At 56.1% G+C, this 22788-nt stretch overlaps 2 long non-coding RNA genes across 3 annotated transcripts; one reads left to right on the forward strand and one right to left on the reverse strand.

Annotated features, from left to right (window-relative positions):
* Positions 1-9: 9 nt before the first annotated feature.
* On the forward strand, positions 10-2157 carry LOC130544797 (uncharacterized). Of its 2 annotated transcripts, none has more exons than XR_008961393.1 (2): positions 10-348; positions 1510-2157. It is a non-coding gene; the product is annotated as an uncharacterized LOC130544797 (long non-coding RNA). The 2 variants fall into 2 exon arrangements; XR_008961394.1 differs by lacking the exon at positions 10-348 and adding an exon at positions 398-482.
* A 7522-nt stretch (positions 2158-9679) lies between these two features.
* On the reverse strand, positions 9680-21706 carry LOC113267393 (uncharacterized). The gene is made up of 5 exons (XR_003320751.4): positions 21512-21706; positions 21225-21372; positions 20319-20573; positions 19211-19936; positions 9680-9908 (listed from the first exon to the last, which is right to left on the reverse strand). It is a non-coding gene; the product is annotated as an uncharacterized LOC113267393 (long non-coding RNA).
* Positions 21707-22788: the final 1082 nt, after the last annotated feature.

Genomic DNA, 22788 nt, shown 5'->3' on the forward strand with positions numbered 1-22788 from the left:
CCCTCGGCTGGGGGACCCGCCCCCGCTTGCCAGGCTGAACCCTAGGGCCCAGAGCAGCCCAGCGTGCTGGCCCTGAGCCCACGGGTTAACGCTTAACCCAGCTGGGGGAGCATTCCGTCGCCCCTAACCTTTAGCCCCGCACGCCCAAATGAGGGTGGAGCTTGGGAGAGGGGAAGGGAGTCCCGGAGGCGCACCTTGTCCTACCCGATCCCTCCCTCCCGCGCCCCCAGCTCCCAGACACCTGGCGTTCTAGGCTGGGCTGGGGCTGGGGGTCCTGTGCGTCGACGGTGGCGTGGGCCGACGGGCGGGGTGGGGCTGGGGACCCTGGAGGTGCTCACAGTTCCTGGGGTAAGGGCTCACGGGCTGCTTGCTGGTGTCGGGTGACCCGGGAGCTGGGAGAGGGAAAGGGATTAACGCTGGGGCGGGGGCAGCGTGGGAGACGCCTCGCGGAGGGATTGCTCTACCGGCGTCCTACCTTTCAGGTATGGTGAAGGTCTTGAGCAGAGGCTCGGGGGTGGGCAGCGGCAGTGGAGGGAAGTCCTGGGAGCAGGGTTTGGGAGGGGGCTGTACTGGGCAGGCTGGGCTTCGTGGCCGGGACAGCGGGAGCTGCGATGGTGCCCACCCCGCCGTACACCCGTGCCTGCTGCCGCCCCGACGGGGGCACTCGACAGTCCGTCCTGATAGTCCTCAGTCCCCGCGAAACCCACGTGCCAGGTCCTGACCTGGGGGTGGGCGCAGTAAGAGGGGGGCACACATCCTGAAGCATGGAAGGGAGCCTCAGGCACCTACCGTGCAGGTGGAAACCCACCTGCGGGGGGGGGGGCGGGCTAGGAGAGAGCGTGGAGTGAGCCAGGCAGCGGGAGGCCCACGGGGGCTGGCTCGCAGACAGGACCCCTGGTGGGAACACTGAGGCCAGGGAACCCGAGGTTGAGGTAGTGGGGGGAGGAGCGGGCCAGGGGAGGGACCTGCAGCTGGGTGATCAAGAAGTTTGGACTTCATCCCAAGGACGACGTGGCGCGGCAGGAGGGTTTGATGCCAGCCGAGACCTGCCCTGATGGGGGTATGGGGGTATTAGAGAGCTCTGGGTGCCCGGGAGGGTGGGGGGTGGGAATGGTCAGGTACCCAGCCAGAGGCCCTGGGCTGCAAAAGGTGGGGACTGAGGAGAGGAAAGAGGTTGGACTGGGTATTCCCGGTTGCCCCTAAGACCTGCCCTCCTCCCTCTATACCCCCGCCCTGAGCTCCACTACATCAGTGGCCCCATCCCCCACCCCCACTGGCTTCCGGGTGAGTTTGGCCTCCAGCCCTGAGGTTGGGGAATTTCCCCAACTCCCTACTGGACACAGAGTTACCCTCTCCCTGAGGCCCCAGCCCCTTCCCAGTGGCCCTTTCCTACCTTCTCAGGGCTCTGGGACCAGCCCCCACCCAGAGCTTCACCTACCCCTTGTACACAGCTTGGCAAATGGCCCTTCATAAAAGTCTTTTTCTCTCTTTGTGTCGATCTCCTGCCAGGATCCTGACTTCCTCCAAGGTTGGGGGTTGGGGAGTAGGGTTCCCAGTGGTCACCTGGGCAGCCTGCTGTCCCTGGGAAACAGCTGACCAGATGTGCCGGGATCAGCAGTTGAGAGCCTGACTCGGGGATGGAGAGCCCGGAGGACAAGCAGGTGAGCTGTCCGGTAACATTCGGGAGTTCAGACAGATGTAGGGGAGCAGCTTTAGGCACCCTCAGATATGGGGGAATACCTGCAACCACAGGGAGAATGTCCTGCAAACATGAGGTACACCCAGCCAGGAACCCAGAGAGGAGCGAGGGAAAGGAAAACAGGACAAGTGGGGCCACAGTCCCCCCAAACGGATCTATACATTGAATACAAGCCAATAAAAGTAGCTGCAAGATGTTTTTTATAACTACACCAGTTCTAAAGTCCATGCAGAGAATAAAGGCACAAGAATAAACAGGCTGAGGGGCTCAGTCGGTTGAGCATCTGACTCTTGGTTTTGGCTCAGGTCCTGATCTCGAGGTGGTGGGTTGGAGCCCTGTGTTGGGCTCTGTGCTCAGCGCGGAGTCAGCTTGAGATTCTCTCTCTTCCTCATCCTCTGTCCCTCCCCCTGCTCTCTCTCTTTCTCTCTGTCTCAAATGAATAAATGAATCTTTAAAAAGAAGAAGAAGAAGAAGAAGAAGAAGAAGAAGAAGAAGAAGAAGAAGAAGAGGAGGAGGAGGAGGAGGAGGAGGAGGAGGAGGGGGAGGAGGAGGAGGGGGAGGAGGAGGAGGAGGAAGAAGAAGGAGGAGGAGGAGGAGAAGAAATAGGCTGAAAGTGCTGGAATGGGCATGTCCGCAGGGATGGTGCACAGACAGCCACGAGCACATGGAAAGGTGTCCAACATCATCTGTCCTAGGGCGGCACAGAATATCCCGCAGCGGATATTCTCCAGCTCAACCATTAGGTTAGGTACTATCAAGAGAGGTAGGTAGATAGATAAAATAAGTACTGGCAAGAATGTGGAGAAAGTGGAACCCTGGGCACTGTTGGTGGGAATGTACAATGGTACAGCTGCTCTGGGAAACAGTCTGGACGTTCTTCAAAAACTTAAAAATAGAGTTATTATATGATCCAGTCTTTCCACATCTGAGATTTCACCGGAAGAACTGAAGGCAGGGACACAAACAGACGTCTGCAACTCTATGCTCGCAGTAGCCAAAAGGTGGCAGCACCCAGTGTCCATTGATGGATGAATGGATGAGCCAAAGGGGATCCATCCCTACCACGAAATATTATTCACCCGTAAAATGGAAGGAAATCCTGGCTTCTCTACAGCATGGATGAACCGTGAGGACACTTGCCAGTCACAAGAGCACAAATACTGTGTGGTTCCCCTTACATGAGGTCCCTAGAGCAGTCAGACTCACAGAGACAGAAAGGATTGTGGGTGCTGGAGGTGGCGGGGAATGGGGTGGTGAGTGTTCAGCGGGACAGAGGTTCCGTTCGGGGAGATGAAAAAGGTCCAGGAAATGGGTGGTGGCAATAGTTGTACAATGAAATGAATGTGCCTAATGCCCCTGAACTGTACCCTAAAAAATGGTTAAGACAGTAAATTTTATGTCACGTCTATTTACCACAATAAAAAAGGAAAAAAAGAAGCAGCACAAGATCCTGTAAAATTCTGAAACAGAAGGCTCTAGTTCTGCCGGAGGGCGGAATCTGCTGCAGAACCAACCGGAACATTTTGTTACGGGCCGTTCACTGGACACACAGATTGGAGGTGTGTGCCATCATTCACTATACGAATATTTGGCGTTTAAAATCCACGAGGAAAAGGGCGTTATTTAATTAAGCGTATTGGGACAACTGGCAGCCATCGGACTCCTAGCACCACAATAAAATCCTTATGGTTCAGAAACATAAGTGCAAAAACACCCCACAACCACAAAAGCATTCCAAGAAAACACAGGAGACGTTAATAGTCTCAGGATGAGGAAGGCTTTCCTCAGCGTGCTACAAATGCAGAAGTCATTAAAAATAAAGTTTATAAATCCAATTAAATTACAAATTGCAACATTTTGCATAGTTATAACCTTTTAAGTCCAAGGATGTGTGACAAACTGGGGGAAACTTTGTAATGCATATGCCTAACGATGAGCCAGCTCCCCTAACAAAGCACTCTTGTAAATTCGGGAGGTGAAGGCTGACATCTCCTAGGAACCCGTCAGTCAAGCAGCCTGGGTGGGTGCAAAAGGAAACAGGAATAGCTGTTGGTTGAAAGATGCTGAACTTCGCCCATAATCAGAGAAATGCACGTGCACGCTCCCTGGAGTAGCCATCTTCCCCTACAGGGAGACTAGGAAGTCTCACGAAGGGTCAGGAGGGGAGGGGTGGAGAGACAGGCACCCTCAGTTACATGCCCGAATGGGAGTGTGCAGTTCGGGTGGGAACGGTACCGGCCAGCCCTGCAATCCGGCTGCTGCCCTGCCCCCCACGGCTGAGCTAGAGACAGCCTGAACGTGTGTGCACACAGGGCAGCCCGGAGTGAAGCTGGACCCTGTCCCGCCTTGGGCGACGCAGCAGCAGCCCGGGGAGCACAGAGCCATCTCTGATATTCACAGTGAATTCACAGCCCCTCTCCCTGCTCTGTGCTGTCTGGTCCCGCCGTTGGTCTCTGCACAAGGGAACCGGGGGCGGGGAGACCTTGTTTCCACCGTCTACCCTTGGCTCTGCTTGACATTTCTGAAACCAGGAAGCTGTATTTAAAGATGACAAACTGTGCTGTATTTGTTAGGGAAGAGAGAGCCCAGAGAGGGGCGAGAGTGCCCCGCAGAACGTGCACGCATCACGGGGGCATCCCGTGGCCGGGTGGGCTTGGGGCCAAGGACACAGGCTTCAAAGTCAGGCAGGGGCCTGACCCGGCTCCTTCAGCTTTGGGGGGAGTGTGCAGACCCCTTCCTCCAGGGGTGGGAGTGGAGCCAGGGGAAGAGTCAGATGAAACCGGGGTGGCCTGTCCCCAGCCCCAGCACCCGGTGGCCCTCTGAAGCCATTAAGCTCCACAGCCGCCAGGTGGGGTCAGGGCTGGGACCGGCCTCCTCCTGGGCCTCATAGCCCACTCTCGAGGATTCAGGCCAGGAGCCTCTGGTTGAGCCCGCATGAGCGGAACCTCCGTCAGCCCAGCCACCTTGTCTTCCGCGGGGGATTGGGGGGGCCCTGTGATACCGCAACTGTCCCCTTCCTTTCGGATTTTTGCAGTTAGCTGCTAGCGTCAGGACATTGAAAGCTTCCAGCCTGACCACTGGGCACAGCGGTGCTCGCAGAAGGTGGCCTCAGTGCTGGCACATGACAGGACACGGGGTGCCTGACACACACACACACGGGCAGAAGGATCACACAGGTTCCTCCCTTTGCAGGGGTCAGTCTGGGCCTTGCACGCCCCTGTCGCTGACCAGAAGCCAAAGGTCAGCTGCAGCCAGGCGCCGGGCCTTCCTAGAGATGAGGCCAGGAGATACCTGCTTGTTTGCACCCACTGTGAGGCGGCCCAGGTCTGCAGGGGCCTGTCTGGCCCAGGGTGGGGGACAGGAATCATGCTCGTCTGCAGGCCCTGGGCCCACTGGCCCCCAGCTAGGGAGCCCCCTGTGGGCTTGTCTGCTGCCTGAGCAGCTGGGGCGGGGGCCGTGCTCGGGGACTGGAGACGGTGACCCCGGGCAGAGCCTTCCCCACTGGCCTCACTCCCCATCAGAGGCCTGGAGGCCCCCTGGCCACTCTCCCAGGCTTGCTGGCCTCCTGGAGACCCAGTCCTCTGGACTCAGCCTCGTGGCTGAAGGTATTATCCTCAGACAGCAGGAGGCCAGAGCCCACACAGTCCGAGCTGCATTGAGTCCATGGTTAATTACTCGCCCCAGCTGAGACCCAGCAGCCCAAGGGGGGCACCAGTCTGCTGTGGGAGGGGGGCCATCAGTCCTTCCAGGGGCTGGCTTGGGAGCAGCGGGGCACTGGGCTGGGGCAGAACCGGCAGGAGCCCCAGGAGGGGCTGAGGGTGGGGTGGGAGCAGCTGTGAGGCAGTGTCCCCCTAGGCTGTCACTAAGCCTCCCCCCTTAAGGCAATAGTGTCTGCCCGCACCCCTCCCAGAAGTGACCCCTGCACAGGGGATCCCTGAGTGGGGAAGACAGCATCCATGCTCCCACTGCCCCCCATCCATACCCCCACTGCCCCTCCCCCACATCCATACCCCCATTGCCCCCTCCCCATCCATACCCCCACTGCGCCTCCCCCCACACCCCTGCCCCCACTGCCCCTCCCCCTACATCCCTGCCCCCATGCTCCTGGGTAGGGGATAGAGGAGGACAGTGAGGAGCTAGGAGATCGGTGGTCCAGTCGGGAAGCCATGTTTCTCTCTCGCGCACCCTCATGCTGGGACACAGAACCCATCTTTGCTGAGAGCCCAGGCCCAATACATCCGGAAACTTGCCCACAGCCCTGCAGCTCCCCTGGTAGACAAGGCAGGTGACCATCTCCTGCCCCAGGGGGGTCTCCTCGCAGGGCGGCCCTCAGAGAGCAAGGGCCGCTTCTGCTCACCTTCCACAGCCCGCTCACGGCCTCAGACCTTCTCACGCAGGTGCAGGGGCTGCGGGGATACCCTGCGTCCCCTCCATGGTCAGGAGACCGAATCTGATCTTTTACTGAAGAGCGGCAGTAACGTCTTCTCTAAGCAAAGGCTTGTTAAGATACTGAAATGTCACATTTTATTAAGCAAAATGCCTTCTTTATTCTGACTCACATAATGGAATTTTTTGTTTCATGTCTCCGATTCATATTTTATTTTTATATATTTATACTTATTTCACACTCTACATTTATTTCTTTTCTGTATTTTGACTCATGAACACGGGCTGTTCGTACAGTTTTAACAATTTTAAGGAAAGCCGGCCTATTTTTAAAATGTGTTACAACAGCATTTGTAGAGACCGCTGTGCATAAGCACCTGTGAGCCGCCCCGCACCAGGTCCTGGAGCCCCGCACCTCCCCGACCCTGTCCCCGCCGCGCCTGCTCCCTGCCCCTAGCCAGGCACCCTGCTTTACAATTTCCGCACGTATCACAGCGCCCTCATTCAGTGTTTGTTGCATACTGAGCGCACTGGCCACGCTGACCGTCCTCCTGGCTCCATGGCTCAAACGGGAGCATTTGAATAAAATGTAGCAAGGTTTGGTGGCCTCACGATGGACCCAAATCAAATGAGGCAGAAACCCAAGTTCTTCCAAGTAAAGATAAGTGATTGCAGCCTCCCAGAGGCAGGCAGAACCAAAAGGACCCACTCCCAAGTATCAGAACAAGATGTACGTGGGCTTGCTGGTCCCCTCTGCAGCAGATAAACTGGAGTTTTCAGACTTCTGGAATTGGGCTAGTGCTCAGCCGAGTGTGACATTCCCACCCAGAACCGCACGCCAGGGGAATCAGACAGTTTTGATTAAGGTGTTTGCTCTCAGGTCAAATTTTACAAGGAGGAAAAGAAAAGAAAAATACTGTATCTTGACATGTTTTCTTTCTTAATGTTTCTTACCAAAATAAATGCAACCTTATTTCTCTCATTATTCTGTTATAAAATTAAAACACACAATATGTGTGTAATTTTAATAATTTCTTACATCAAGTCATCTGGTAGATTAATGTTACCATCTACCCACCAAATCTATAGCAGTCACTATAGTTTATTAGACCATTTAATTTTTAATCACAATCGTGAAACTCCATGCGCCCAGAAGTAAAGTTTCAGCACAAAGCAAAAACTAGTTTCCCGTTCTGATGAAATATCTGCACCGAAAACAACTCCAAAAGCTTGATTTAAAAGCACAAAGCAGGGGCGCCTGGGGGGCTCGGTCGGTCGGGCTTCCTACTGCTTGTCTCGTGATCTCAGGGTCATGGGGTCCGACCCTTAGTTGGACTCCACGCTCAGTGCACAGTCTGCTTGGGTTTCCCTCTCCCACTCCCTCTGCCCTACCCCACCTCACTCTCTGTCTCTCAAATAAATAAAATCGTTTTTACCTTTTTTAAGATTTTTATTTATTTGAGAAAGAGAGAGAGAGAGAGAGAGAGTGCACTCACATGAGCAGGGAGATGGGCGGAGGGAGAAACAGAAGCTGACTTGCCGCTGAGCAGGGAGCCCAATGTGGGGCTTGGTCCCAGGACCCCGGGATCCTGACCTGAGCAGAAGGCAGACGCTTCACTGAGCCACCCAGGCGCCCCAATAAAATCTTTCTTAAAAAATAGAAAAAAATAAAAGAAACAGATTCATAGGTGGTCCAGATATTGGTGCTATCAGACGTGGATTTTTAAATAATTATAATTCAAACGTTCAAGTAAATGACAGGATGGAGAATTCAACCGGAGGCCTGGAAGCTAGAAAAACAATAGCGAGATGGAAATTCTAGAATTAAAAATAAAGTAACTGAAATTAAGAGCTTGATGGATATGTGCGGGAGCTGGTTAGCCCCAGATGACACATGGAGAGGAGGCTCTCAGCTCCAAGCTGAAGGAGTCAGCACCCACAGCCCCGGTTCCGGGGAGGCGAGCCCCCGGCTCGGTCCCACAGCTACTCTGGTAAAGAGGTTCCCGGGGCCCGCTGGGGCTGCCTGCCCACCCCACCTCCCTCGTCCGCCCCGTCACCACACACTGTGGTCCTCACCACGGGGTCTGCTGCTGGGACACCCTACAGACCAGGACCGTCCCCGCAACAGGGAGTCCTCACTCTGGGTGGGGGAGGGTGCTGGCCACTGCCAGGTTGCAGGCAAGGTGGGGAGAGCAGGGTCTGGACAGGCCTGGCCTGTGGGAGGGAAGGCAGCTTCAGGAAGAGGGGGAGCAGCTGGGGTGGGGAGGGAGAAGCCCTGCTTTCTCCAGAAGACCCACAGCCTCCCCTTATGTGGGGTCAGAGCCCCCCACCTCCCCAGAAACCATTCCAGAAGACAGCGACTGTTCCCTCGGGTCCTGGGACCCAGGGCAGGCGGATGGCGGGGAGCTTTCCCTCCTGCCCCCCTTCTTCCCGACCTGCGCTCTGGCTCCTGTCCCCGCCCAGCAGAGCGCAGCCACCCCAAAACACAGACTCGCTAGCTCCCCGTGGCCCTTGGGGCCATGGCGCAAACCTGAGCCTAGGAAGCCCCCCCCAAGGCAGCCTCTCCGTCCAGCCTCATCCACGCTCTTCAAGCTCTAGTGCACCCCTGCACTCCGGGCTTTTGTGCACACTGTTGGCGGCCAGCCTGCCCTTGTCCCGGCTCGAAGGCCTCGTCCCCCGGGAGCACGTGCCGACCCCCCTCGCTCTGCCCCTGCTGTTTGCCCCGGTAGCCCCTGGACGAGCCCTGCCGTCACCATCTGTCACACTTTGTCTACCAGCTGGTTAAACCCAGACCGAGGGCGCGGCTGGCGAGGAGGGGCTGACGCTGGTGGGCCGCAGAGGGGCATTGAGGGCACGGCGGCTGGGTTGTTGCCTTTGCCGTCCTCCGCGGACCCTGAGGCACTTTCCCAACTTGGAGCAACAGAGCCCTTTCCACTGGACAAACCCACTGCCAGAACTCCATCCCTGCAGGGGAAGGAGTCTGAGCACAAAGAGGCATCCCTTGAGGACAGCCCTCCACCGGAGCAAGAGGCACGGGACGTCCAGCGCGGCCCAGCTGTCTCAGAGGAGGGTGCCAGTGGACGCTCCTGATCCACCCAGCAGCTTGGGATTTGAAGCAAGTCACGTGGCTTCTCCGTGACTCAGTTTCCTTACCCTGCCATCAGAAAGACTGGATGTGGCGTGGGGCCTTTGGGACGCTGTACCAGGCACCGGCCCAGACAGAGGGAGGGCAGGGGTGGGAGTGGCAGAAACAGCTCCTGCCTGGCGGAGTTGGCAACTGTAGGGGCAAAGAGCAGCAGGGGCGAAGAGGAGCTCTGGGAGACCCAATCTGGAGGCAGGGGGAGGGGCGAGGTGCAAACAACTGGCCCCAGGAAGTGGGGACAGATGAGATTTTTGTTTTTTTAAAAAGATTTTATTTATTATTTATTTGAATGAGTGACAGAGAGGGAGAGAGCATGAGCAGGGGGAGGGGCAGAGGGAGAAGCAGACCCCCCCGCTGAGCAGGGAGCCCCATGCGGGACTTGACCCCAGGACCCTGAGATCACGACCTTAGCCGAAGGCAGACGCCCAACCAACTGAACTCCCCAGGTGCCCCTGGACGAGATGTTTAAATGTGTGCTTTCTTTGCCTATGAGAGAGGGGCCACAAAGCCCTATTTTGAGATGCACCCCCACCTTCTCAGAGGGACCCCGAGGGACAAGTTTACCTCCTTGTCTTCTGAGTTCCTGAAGCCACAGCAGAGACCCTGGTCCCAAAGCCAACATGCTCGTCCTTTTCAGCCCTGGACTGGCTCAGAGCTCTTCCTTGGAGTTGAGAGGGAGACCTGGGGTGTAGACAGGCATGAAGGCCCCCGGGGGGGTCACCAAGGGGAGGCACTGCAGCACCCCACAGTGTTAGAGAGTTGAGGTGTCCGGGAACCTGCCTGGAAACCTTTGTCCTAAGCCTGTGGGCCCTTCTGGTCCTGCAGAACTCCTTGCAGCCCTACCTTCTGTGAGCCCCTGACTCTCCCACCATGGGGCCATGCCCAGTTCTGCCTGGTGCACCGGGGCAGAGAATAGGGATGGGGTTCCTGGAACGTGTCTGCCATGCTGGCATGCTGTGCCTCTCCCCCAGTCCTGGGCAACTTGGAAGAGCCAAAGAGCACAGACTGCAGAAAGCAAGACGGGGGGTCAGGCCAGCAAGCAGGCTCCAGACGCTGGGGCCGGGGAAGTCGGGGAAGTGTGGGGACAGGAGGGGGACGGCGGTGGCTAAGGCCAGGACGGTAGGAGGGCAGGATTTCATTGGCCTCACTGGTTTCTCAGGATGGGGGAGCCTGCAGTCAGGGTCAGTCCGTAGAGAGGTGCAGAGTGGGAGGGTACAGGGAGGCAGGGCCTGGGCTCAGGAGCCCCAGGCAGGAGGGAGGGATGTGTCTAAGACTGAGCACCACTGTATGCCCCTGCAAAGCCCCGGCCTTGCCTTATCCCCATGGGTGGCATGCCACACCTGCACTTACAGGTGAGCTGGGCTGGGGAAGTTTCCACGACCCTGATGGGGACCCGGCTCCCAACAGCTGGGCCGGCCTGGCTCCTCGTGGCCCTGGAACAGTAGGCTCTAGTTTTCTCCTTCTCAGCCCCCAGGCCCACAAGGAGGGGGCTCACACTCACACCCTGGGCTGGGGGGAGCCATGCGCTAAAGGGCCTGGGCTGTCCCACACAGGACCCCTGGCTCCAGGTGAGCAAGGACCTCTGCTGATGGGTGGGCAGGAGCCGCCGGCTCGTCCTGCAGGGACCGGACCAGGTGGTGAGCAAAGGAGGCTGGCCAATGCGGGAGGAGCAGTACTGACCCTACTCTGTCCCACAGGGAAAGGTGGACTTCCCCCTCCCCCAGCACAGCTGATAACAGATGGTACATAAAATGAGAAGATTGGCATCCACTCACTTGTGACTATAGATGGAAGTAGGGTAATTAGCATCGACATTGGAAAAGAAGAATTACAAAGCCACTTCTTTCTGAGGGTGATATCCTTGACCTGGACAATCTGAGACACTCTAGTAAAAACTACCAGAATTAATAGAATAATCTGGTGAATTTGGCAAGAAAAGAAGCATATGGAACGATCAACCTTCTATTCCAATAATGAGAGAATCTGTCCCATTTGTTCCAGTGACACAGAAATACAAAATACGTAAGGAGACGACTAAGGACGGCCCGGACCGAAACGGAGAAAGTTCTACGGTCTCGCAGAACAGTGCAGAGTGAGATCGGAGCAGAGGAAAGCAATGCCAGGTAGCAACACAGAGGTCTTTTCAGGGGCTGGAATGACCTTAAGATGCGTGCGGGAGAATAAATGCCCAGAACAGCTGAGAAAAGAGCAAAAGGGCATAAAGCAGAAAGATGCAAAAGGGCAAGGGAGGGTCTGCCCTCCCAGATATTAGGTCAGCTTCTAAAGCTACCGTAATCCAGTCAATGTGGAACTCATTTAGGAAGAGACAAACCAGCCCCTGGACCGGAGTGAAAGTCCAAGAAATCGTCCTTGTCGTACAGGAGAATTCCGGCTAGGACAGCAAAGGAGGAAAGATCCTGTTTAGTAAGCGGCGCTGAGGCAGCAAGACGACCGCCTGTAGGAAGATTTCCCGCTGCATGTCAGCGCCCAGACCAGACTGACTCAATCACAAAGTGCAGAAATGGGAAGAACTGGGGGGGAAACAGATCACATATATAATCCAGGGTTGACAAAAACATCTTAACCCAAGCCAGGTCTCCTAAAACTATAAAGGAAAGGTAGATACAGTTCACTCCATAGAAATATTGAATTTGGGGACGCCTGGGGGGCTCAGTCCATTAAGCATCTGCCTTCAGCTCAGGCCATGATCCCAGGGTCCTGGGATCGAGCCCCACATAGGGCTCCCTGCTCAGCGGGGAGCCTGCTTCTCCCTCTGCTTGCCCCTCCCCCTGCTTGTGCTCATTCTCTCTCAAATGAATAAACAAAATCTTTAAAAACAAAAGAAATATTAAATTTTGTGTGGAAAAGGAAACCACAAACAAGCTCAATACAAACACGGTAAATGGGGGAGGGGGCCCCAGCCGGCTCAGTAGGTGGAGCGTGTGACTCTCGTTCTCGGGGTTGTGAGTTCAAGCCCCACCCTGGGGGTAGAGATTGCATTAAAAAAATGGTAAATTTGGAAAAACATATATATTTATAAAGCAGACAACAGACAAATGATGAATGTCTATAATATAGAAAAGGCTTTTGGTGACAAGAAACAAATATATTTTTTTTATTTAAGTCATATATGGCTATCGCTGCCCTGATGGAGAATTCCTGCCATGACAATAAAACCTCCAGTGCAGAAAACATGTTCACAGATGCCTACTGTAGCCTCCTTCATCATGGCACAAGGGGAAAAACTCTGGTCAACAGACTGAATGCCAATATAGACAAACATTTCCTTTCGCTCATTAACGCACTCAACAATTACGTGCTGCACTATGTGCGTGACACTGTTTGAAGATCCGAGACTATAGGAAACAAATCAAAGCTCTAGCCCTTACCAAAGTTTTATTCTAGTAGAAAAAGACAAAAAATGAACAAAAAATATATTTAAATGTTAGGCAGTAGTAAGTATTAAGATAAAAAAAATAATTCGGAAGAGAATACGAAATTAAGAAAGCAATTCCAACCTCAATAGCATCTCAACGAATTAAATATTCATGGGGCACCTGGCTGGCTCAGTCAGTCAGTCCGACTCGGCATTTCTGCTTAGGTCTTGACCTCAGGGTCGTGAGACCAGCCCCTGCTTCAGGCTCTGCCCTCAGAGGGAAGTCTGCTCAGGATTCTCTCTCCCTCTCCTTTTGCCCCTCCCCCCTCCACACGGGCATGCACACACTCTCTCTCTAAAACAAACAAACAAACAAAAAGAATTAAATATTTAGGAATAAATCTACGCAAGTTGGTGAAAGCCTTGAATGCTGAAAACTACAAAACAATGGCTGAAAGGAATTTCAGGGGACCTACATAAACAGAAAGACATCTGTGCTCACGGATCAGGAGACTCAACGCTGTAAAGGGTCAGTACTACCCAAAGCAATCGACACATTGAACACGATCTCCATGAAAATTCTAAAAGCCTTTCCCACAGAAATAGGCCAATCCTCAAATTCACGTGTAATTGCAAGGGGCCCTAAGTAGACTAAACAGTCCTGAAAAAGAATAAAGTTGGAGGACTCACGCTTCCCGACTTTGAAACTTACTGCAAAGCTACAGTAATTAAAACAGTATCATACTGGCATAAGGAAGGACGCATGGACCAGTGGAACAGCACAGACAGCCCAGAAGTAAACCTTTACGCGTATGGTCAATCGGTTTTTGACAAAGGTGCCGAGATCACTCAATGGGGGAAGGAAAATCTTTTCAACAAATGGTGCTGGGAAAACTGGATGCTGACAAGCAAAAGAATGAAGTTGGACCCTTACCTCGTGTCATAATCAAAAATCAACTCGTGGGGCCCTGGCGGGCTGAGAGCGTGACTCTGAATCGTGGGGTCATGAGTCCAAGCCCCTTGTTGGGCACAGAGCTTATTTTAAAAATAATTAATTAAGTAACTAATTAACTCAAAATGAATCAAAGATCTAAATTGAAAAACTAAAACTGTAAAATTCAGAACAAAATATAGGGTAAAGCTTCCTCGGATTTGGCAATGGTTTCTTAAGTATGATACCAAACGCACAGGAAACCAAAGAAAAAACACAAGTTGGACTTCATCAAAATTAGAAAACTTTCTGAATCAAAGGACGAGTCAACCCACAGACCGGGACAAAATATTTCCAAATTATGATGATCCCAAACATGGGATTAATACGCAGAGTACACAAAGAACTCCTACAACCCAACAGCTGCAACAAAACAAACAACTCAACTCATAAAGCAGCGCCTGGGCGGCTCAGCTGGTGGAGCCCCTGACTTCAATTGCAGCTCAGGTCTTGAGCTCAGGGTTACGAGTTCAAACCCCAAGCTGGGTTCCACACTGGGCATGGAGCCTACCCCCCCCCCAAAAAGAGAGAGATTGGAATAAACATTTCTCCAAGAAGACATCAGATGGCCAATGAGCCCATGAAAAGATGCTTACCATCATTAGTCACTAGGGAGATGCAAGTCAAACCACAACGAGTCATCACTGTGCACCCACAAGGACGGCCATGATTTAAAAATGGAAAACCACAAATGCTGGTGAAGACGGGGAGAAACCGTCAAGCTGATCCTGAAATTCTCATGGAAACGCAAAGGACCCCAAATAACCAAAACAAACTCTAAAAAGAACAAAGTGAGGGAACTCTCACGTCCAGATTTCAAAATGTATACAAAGCTACAGTAATTCAGATGGTGTGGCACTGACGGGACGATACAGATGGGATCGCCGGAGCAGAACTGAGAGTCCAGAAATAAACCCGGGCATTGATGCTGAACTGATTTCCAGCAAGAGTGCCAAGCCAGTGCCGTGGGGAGGAAGTCTTCAGTGGGTGCTCCTGGGGCAACTGGATTTCTATACCCAAAGGAATGAAGTTGAATCACTGCCTCACAACATGTACAAAATTACCCCAAAATATATCTAAGGGGTGACTGGGTGGTGCCATCCGTTGAGGATGCAACTCTTGATTTGCGTTCCAGTCATGATCTCAGGGTCCTGAGATCAAGCCCCACGTCGGGCTCTGTGCTGGGCGTGGAGCCTGCTTGGGACTGTCTCTCTCCCTCTCCCTCTGCCCCTCCCCTACCACTCTCTTTCTTAAAAAAAAAAAGAAATCAAAGACCTAAACGTAAGGGCTCGAGTCATAAAACTCTAAGAAGAGAACACAGACGCAAGCGTCAACATGATGCCGAGAGCATAAGCAACAACAGAAATAGGTAAGTTTGCCTTCCGTAAAATTAGCAATATTTATGCTTCAAGGGACACTATTGAGAAAATGAAAAGACAACCCATGAAATGGGAGACGTTATCTGCAAACCCTCATATCTGATAAGCATCTGACAGCCAGAACACATGAAGAACTCTTACGACTGGGTAATAGGCAAAAGACAAACAGCCTAATTAGAACGTAGGCAAAGGATGTGAACAAAATACACAAATGGCCAGTACGCACAGGGTAAGACGCTCAATGTAAGTAGCCGCTAGGGAGATGCAAATTATAATCACGAGGCGGTACCATTTCGGTCCTACGGGAATGGCTCTCGTCCAAAGACACCCAGTAACAAGTGCTGGCGAGGATGTGGGCACACTGGAGCCCTCGCACGTTACCGCGAGGAATGCAGGCATTCTGGAAAGTTTAACCAGAGAGCCACCATATGATCCAGAAATCCAGCTTCCGGATATACAACCGAGAATGAAAACCATATGTCCACACAAAACCTGTGCGTGTGTGTTCACAGCAGCGCCATCACAACAGCCCCAAACAGAAACAACCCAAACGCCCACGGACAGATGAACGGATAAACAACAGCCGTCTATCCAGTGGGGAGGGGGAGGGCCAGCGCGTGGGGACCGGGTTTCTTTCAGGGGTGATGAAATGTTCTGAAGTTAGATCATGGTGATGGATGACGTTGGCTCAACTCTGTGAACACTAAAAACCAGTGAACTGTACCCTTTAAAGAGGTGAACTTTACAATATGTGAATTATATCTCAATTTTTAAAGTTTTAAAAAGAATGAAAAGTGGAATTACAGGCTTTGCATATAAACAATATCTTACATGGGGCGTCTGGGTGGCTCAGTCAACCTACTCTTGGTTTCAGTTCAGGTCAAGATCTCAGGGTCATGAGATCGAGCCCTGAGTCAGGCTCTGCACTCAGCAGGGAGTCTGCTTGAGATTCTCTCCCTCTCCCTCTGCCCCTCCCACTGCTCTCTCTCTCTCTCTCTCACACACACATAATAAATAAATAAGTCTTTAAGGAAGACAAACAAACAAACAGGGCGCCTGGGTGACTCAGTCCTTAAGCGTCTGCCTTTGGCTCAGGTCATGATCCCAGGGTCCTGGGATCTAGCCCCGCATCGGGCTCCCTGCTCAGCAGGAAGCCTGCTTCTCCCTCTCCCTCTGCCACTCCCCCTGCTTGTGTGGTCTCTCTCTCTGTCAAATAAGTAAATAAAATCTTTTAAAAAATAATAAATAAATGTAACAAACCCAATATCTTACAGATATCTGGCAGTAAAGACCTGTGCCCTCCTTAGATATAAATTACACTACGATAAAAAGTAAACGAAAGATACACTCAGCGTGCTTCTATCCACCAAAACCCAGACAAAACCATCAGAGTGGTCTTAGTGCCGTTCCCCCCAAACTGGAAACAAGCCGCAGGTCCACGGACAGGAGAGCGGGCCGTCCCTCGTGGAAGGCTGCTGAGCAGTCCGGAACAACTGACTCCGTGCAACACGTACTGAATCTCAGGGGTATCTTATCAACTGGAAAAAAGCTGGATGCCGAACAGGGCATGTTGCCCGAGTGCCTTCACGGGAGGCTCAGAACCGGGCAGAGCTGGTGAGATGCAGCTGCCCGGGGTCTGTACCGAGGGAATGGGCGCAAGGGTGTGCACCGGGGCTGGAGAACGCGGGTGTTTGGGGGTCTACACATGTCCACGTTATCTAGCTGTCCACCTCAGATATGGGCTCCCTACTGCATGTAAGTCACGCCTCAAGGCAAACACGGGGGATAAAGAATCAGCATGATTTTAACACGTTGCCATCCATGCAAGTTTAAAACATGCTCAGTCAGGTAAGCATCTGCCTTCAGCTCAGGTCATGATCCCAGGGTCCTGGGATCGAGTCCCGTGGCGTGGGGGGGGGTGTCTCCGCCCAGTGGGAAGTCTGCTTCTTCCTCTCCCTCTGCCACTCCCCCTGCTTGCACGCTCTCTCTCTCTCCCCCCCTTTGACAAACGGATAAATAAAATCTTAAACACACACACAATAAGCTTAAATAATTTTTTAAACAAATATAAACACTCTATCCTGGGTGCAGCCAAGGCCAGGAGGGACCCCGGGCAGGTCAGGGTGAAGGGACAGAGCACGAGGGGGAGTCTATCAGGATGTGTATCTGGCTCCCGGGTGCTGCCCCCTGCTCTGCGGCCCCTGAGACTTTTGTGACCAGGTCTCTCTCCCCTTGCCTGCCCTCCCTCCCCAAACCAGCCACCTCCCCAACTCACAGAGGACCCAGGTCCCCAGATCTCTTCTGCCAGGGCACAGGGAGCGGCCAGTAAGCCCTGTTGTGACCTGTCCCTCTGCAGCCAGGCACCTCGCTGGGTCCCCCAGGGAGGACGCAGGCAGTTTTCCCCAGGAGGGATTCTGATGGCCCCTGAGGGCACCCCTAGACAGTGTCTTGGGCACGTGTAGGCTGGGTTCCGGGGGAGAGTCCCCCTTTAGAGACCCTAGATGGAGCAGCTTTTGGGGGAGAAGCTGCAGTGACTGTTTGGGGGAAAATGGAGTAGGTGGACAGGAGGCAGAGGAGAGAGGGGCAGGGGGCAGGTTGGGTATGGGCCCTGGAGGCTTCCTTGAGGACGCCCGGCAGTCCTGGGGGTACTGGAGCCCCTCCAGCTCCTGCCCTCCCTTCCCGCTCGCTCTCCTGGGGCTGCTGCCCCTTCAAGTTACCCAGAGCCCTGGCGGGGCCCCACCTAAACCAGGCCTGCCACCGCCCCGCCCCCGCAGAGACCGAGGCTGCCTCTCCAGGCACCCCCTGCGCTCCCACTGGAACCCCCGTCCCACCCACACTCCTGGCCCCGGTGGGTGGCCACCCCCACGGCCTCGACACGGCTATGTGCTGGCCCCTCTCAAATCCCGGCCCCACCCAGGCCTCTCTGTTCCCCCAACACCGGGGCCAGAGCCGAGGTCACCGCCCTGGTACCCCCCGCCCCACCGTCCCTGTCCCTCAGATCCCGGACCTGGCCACCTGCCTCGCCGCCCCTCCCTCCACACCCGGTCGCCCAACCAAAGCCTTTACCGCTTGCGGGGGGGACGGGGGAGTCCAGGCCTCGTCCTCGCCCCGCACGGGGTGAGCCATCCCCCTTCTCCGTTCTGCACACAAAACCACTTTCCTAAGCACCGCCTAAAGCCCCCGCGCTTCCCCCTTTCTCCCGGGAAACCCCGCGACCAGCCCCGCCTCACACACCCCTGGTCCGCGCGCAGGGAGAGGCCCCCCAGACCCCCAATGCCCACAGGGCGGGAGCCCAGATTGCACCTGCGCCAGCCGCAGAGGGCGGCGCTCTCCCTCAGTTCCATGATCTCCACGCGGAGGGGGTTTGCGCGGAGAAGCCCCCCGCGCATCCCGGAGAGATGCGGGTCCTGCGCAGGGTGCTTTGCGGCTCAGCGCCGCCAGGTGGCGCGCTGGTCTCAGGGACGAGGCCCGGAGGCCTCCTGAAAGGGTCCCCGGGATGCTGAGCGCCCTCCACCCCTACCCCCACCCCAGATGCGGAGAGGCCCTGAAGCTGAGGGACCTCGGGATGCTGAGTAGATTTCCCGGATGCTGAGAGCCCCTCCAGGCTGAGAGGATGCTGAGAAACCCCCCCCCCCCATGCAGAGAGCCCTGGATGCTGAGACCATCCCGGGATGGCGAGCACCCCCAAACTCCAGGAGCAAGGGGAGCTCCCCTTGCAGACATCTGGTTCCACGCTGCCACAGAGCAAGAGCATAGCGCTCGCCACTGTGAGACCTGAGGATGACTTGGGACCCAGCCCTCCACCCCTTCCTGTCCCCATCTGCACAGCTTTCCAAATGGACCAAACCTTTCCCCCAGGAGCCCTCATTTGGGAACTTGAAAGTGCCCGATTTCACCCCACAGGACCTGGTTGAGCGAGCTGTGGCCCACCCTCCCAGGGATAGTGCCCACCCCAGACTGAGCATAAGAGCAAAGGTCCTCTTCAGCTTCAGGGGCCGTGGGGGGTGAAGACCACTCATCTCACCGTGAACACGGTGCCTCCCGGGGCCAAGGTCTCCTCTCCTCCCCCGGGGTGAGGGTGGCTGCCACGGTTGGTAGCTCTGCTGCTTCTTGGAAAGCACAGGGAGAGTCTGGGCCAGCTGTCTGTCTCTCTTAAGGATGTGGGGAGCCTCCTCACTACACCAACCCCACCGCCTGACATTTGGTTACACGTCCACCCACCGCCCTTTCCACTCACCCCGACACTGTGGTTTGTGGACTGGGCTGGGTTTCTGGGCTGCTGTCAAGTTCCCTGGAATGCTGGAACAAAAGACCACACACGGGGGGGGGGGGGGACTTAAAACCACGGGAAGTTTATTCTCTCACATTCTGGAGGCCAGATCCAGAATCAAGGTGTGGCAGGGCTGCCCTCCTAGCTTCCGGTGTGGCTCAGTCTGGGCCCTCCTGGGCTCACAGCTGCACCCCTTTGGTCTCTGCCCCACTGTCACATGGCCTCTCCCCTTGTGTGTCTGAGTCCAAATGTTCCTCTTCTTATAAAGACACCAGTCATGGTGGATTAAGGTCCACCCTAACAACGTCTTCTTGATTACATCTGTAAAGACCCTATTTCCAAAAAAGGTCAGTCACAGGTCCTGGGGATTAGGACTTCAACATAACGGTTGAAGGGACACAATCCAACCCATATGGTTACAGACAACAGAATCCACTTGAGCAAATGTGGACTTACAATGACCTGTAAATTGGCTTGAGGACTGGGCTAAGCTTCCAGGAACGGTGCCCAGATCCCCTACCAGAACTGGTCTGGTTGGGGCGCCTGGGTGGCTCAGTCGTGAAGCGTCTGCCTCCCGCTCAGGTCATGATCCCAGGGTCCTGGGGTTGAGCCCCGCATCGGGCTCCCTGCTCCGCTGGTAGCCTGCTTCTCCTTCTCATACTCCCCCTGCTTGTGTTCCCTCTCTCACTGTCTCTGTCAAACAAATAAATAAAATCTTAAATAAAAAAAAAAGAAGAAGAACTGGTCTGGGTAAGGGGTCTGCTGCCTCCACCACCTCCAGCCCCAGAAATGCAGTGCCTTTGCCAGGACCAGATTCAACAAGCACTGTCCCAGCAGCCCACTGGTGTGGCAGCCCCCTTACAGGCCACGTCAAATGTGGCAAGGGATGCAGGCCTGGGTGGTCCCCCTGAATTCTGAGTGGGAAGGTGGGATGCACCACATGGGAACCATCAAAGACACTGGACAGCCCCAGGGACAGAGATCACCCCAGCTGTTAACCGGCTCTCTTCTCTTTCACCATAAACACCGGCAAAGCCCAGTGCCCACTCTCCAGCTGCGCTGCAGCACTACTGACCTTGAGACAGAGTTCTGGCCAGTGATGTGTAGCTGGAGACCAACTGGGGAGCATCTGGGCATTTTGTTTCCATGATAAAAGAGACCTTTCCGTCACTATCCTTTTCCACCTTTGTCCAGCCCGGAACATGGATGTGGCATCTGGGGCTATGGCAACCCTCTGTGGCCATGAGGGAAAGGCCCCTCTGGTTACAGAGATGCTGGCTGACACCCCTGGACTGCTGAACTAACAGAAATCTTCCCGCTTCCCGGCTTCCTGTCACGGGAGAGAAACAAGCCCCCGTAAGGTCATATGACCACACTTGTCAGTATTTCTACCACTCGAAGCGAAAAGGGCGTCAACTGATACAGCACCGATCCATTCACCCCACCATCCATCCAAGGCGGGGGTGGGGGTGGGGATGGGGGCCCCGTGGAGGCAGAGGGGGGGGTGGGGGTCGGGGTGAGGATGGGGCCCCCCTGCAGGCAGAGGCGGGTGGGGGTGAGGATGGGTCCCCCCTGCAGGCAGAGGCGGGGGTGGGGGTGAGGATGGGGCCCCCCTGCAGGCAGAGGCGGGTGGGGGTGAGGATGGGGCCCCCCTGCAGGCAGAGGCGGGGGTGGGGGTGAGGATGGGGCCCCCCTGCAGGCAGAGGCGGGTGGGGGTGAGGATGGGCCCCCCCTGCAGGCAGAGGCGGGTGGGGGTGGGGGTGAGGATGGGGCCCCCCTGCAGGCAGAGGCGGGGTGGGGGTGAGGATGGGGCCCCCCTGCAGGCAGAGGCGGGGTGGGGGTGAGGATGGGGCCCCCCTGCAGGCAGAGGCGGGGTGGGGGTGAGGATGGGGCCCCCCTGCAGGCAGAAGCGGGTGGGGGTGAGGATGGGGCCCCCTGCAGGCAGGGGCGGGGTGGGGTGCGGTTTACTCCCGCAGTTCACCGTGGCACGCAGGACTCCGAGCTCTGCAGCAAACGAGCTGTCCGGCGAGGACACCACCCGCACGCCGGCCCTCCAGCGAGCGCGGCAGAGCGCGTGGATCTCAGCCCTCGCAGGCGGGTGGGAATTCTCCTCCATCCCCCTCCGGCCCCTGGAAGGAAAACCGTGCTCCAGCTGACGGGGCGCGGCGGGCGGGCCCACGAGGGCAGGGCCTGGTCCGCGGACCGCCCACTGCCCCGCTGCCCAGGTGAGCCCGGCAGGTAACTCGGCGCCGAGTCACCATCCCGTACCGCTCGCCCAGCGCGCCCGACGTGCCGGCCCGCCCGGGAGCCCCGCGCCACGCAGTCGAGGAGCCACGCGCAGTGCGTCCTCCGCGAGCGCCCACGACGGCAGACAGACAGATTTCACCCGAGTCCACGCGCGCCCAGACGGCGGAGCGCTGCCGGGCGGAACCCGCGGCCCCGGGGCTCGCGTTTCCCGGGGGACTTCCGGGAGCGGCCGCACGCTGTCCCACGTGACGGAGGAGCGCGCGGGAGGCGGAGCGAGCATGCGCGACCGGGCCGGCACTTCCGGGTTGGCTGCGGTCGCGAGCCCGGGGTCGGGTTGTCTGGGTTCGTGGTGCTGTACCCCGAGCCCTTCAGTCGGATGTGCGGGCCGTGTCCTCCCGCTGCCCGCCTTTCTTCGCCACCCGTCAGCTCGGTGTGGGCGGGGCGTGGCGAGTTGTCCCCTCGAGAACCTCCCCGGGTGGCATCAAAGACCAGCGACAGGTCGTAACAGAGTGAGAAGAGGCGAGAAGGAGCGGGGCTCCCGGCCCCTGGGACTCCGGACCCCCAGTCCCCAGATCCCACACCCCCTGTACCCAGACCCCCAGTCCCCCGGCCCCGGATTCCACACCCCCAATCCCCAGACCCCACACCCCCTGTCCCCGGACCCCCAGTATTCCTGCCCTGGACCCACACCCCCAATCTCCGGATCCCCAGTCCTCTGGCCCAGGACCCCCAGTTCTCTGGGCCCTTGGGCCCTGACCCCCCGGACCTCCAGTCCTCCGGCCCTGGACCCACACCCCCAATCCCTGGACTCCCAGTCCTCCGGACCCCTACACCCCAATCCCCAGACCCCCAGTCCTCTGGGTCCTAGGGCCCAGACCCCACACCTCCAGTCCCCAAACCCCCAGTCCTACAGGCTCTTGGCCCCGGCCTTCTCCCCGTGGAGGTCAATCAGGCCAGGCAGGAAAGCAAGCAGCACGCTCTGGGACCTGGGCCGAGGCTGGTGACTCCGAACCTTAGAGAGGAAAGGCTCAGGACATGGTGCTGGGAGGTGGGGTCGGGGAAGGCAGGGGCTGTGTCTACCAGGGAAGAAGGGGATTGGATGTCCTTACAAGCAGGATGAGGAATTGATAGGGTCTGATGGATGCTTTGGCCGACCAGGGCACTAGTGTGGATGATGACTGACTTGGACCAGGGTGTTGGCAGTGAAGGTGGAGAGGCCAAGACCTGCTGCAGACAGAAGCCCCAGACCTTTCTGTGGGACTTGGGAGTAAGATAGAAGAAAGAACATGACAAGCCCA

This window comes from Ursus arctos, unplaced genomic scaffold (genome assembly GCF_023065955.2).
Source record: "Ursus arctos isolate Adak ecotype North America unplaced genomic scaffold, UrsArc2.0 scaffold_25, whole genome shotgun sequence".
In the NCBI taxonomy this organism is placed as follows: domain Eukaryota; kingdom Metazoa; phylum Chordata; class Mammalia; order Carnivora; family Ursidae; genus Ursus; species Ursus arctos.